We start from the raw sequence: 433 nt of genomic DNA on the forward strand, positions 1-433 counted from the left end.
CGGGGGCCCCCGAGTGTCGGGCTCGCCAGCCTCGGCTTCCTACATGGAAGGTCCGCCGGGGCAAAAAACGAAAGGCGTTCGGCTGGGTTGCTGGAGGCAGAAAAAAGCCTCTTTCCCCCTTGCTAAGCAACTTAATTTGGGGGTGGGGAGAAACAGGCAATTAAAAAAAAAAAAAGGCAGGCACGCGATTTATTTTTTTTTCTCTATATCCTTAGTAACCGGATCTCCTCAAATTCCGTGCACACGAAGACTCAGGGGAGGGAGCCGAGTGGACTTCACCCCGCATGAGATGTCTGGCGAAATAAGGAGACTCTCAGAACCTAAGAACCAAATATGCAAAGCCCCAAATGAAAAACACCACCTCCTCGCACCTCGCAGGTCTGGGGGCGTCGCTGGAGCTGGGGTTTAAAAAAAGAAAATGTTTACAAAGTAG

Source organism: Tupaia chinensis, unplaced genomic scaffold (genome assembly GCF_000334495.1).
Source record: "Tupaia chinensis unplaced genomic scaffold, TupChi_1.0 Scaffold000119_2, whole genome shotgun sequence".
Lineage (NCBI taxonomy): Eukaryota > Metazoa > Chordata > Mammalia > Scandentia > Tupaiidae > Tupaia > Tupaia belangeri.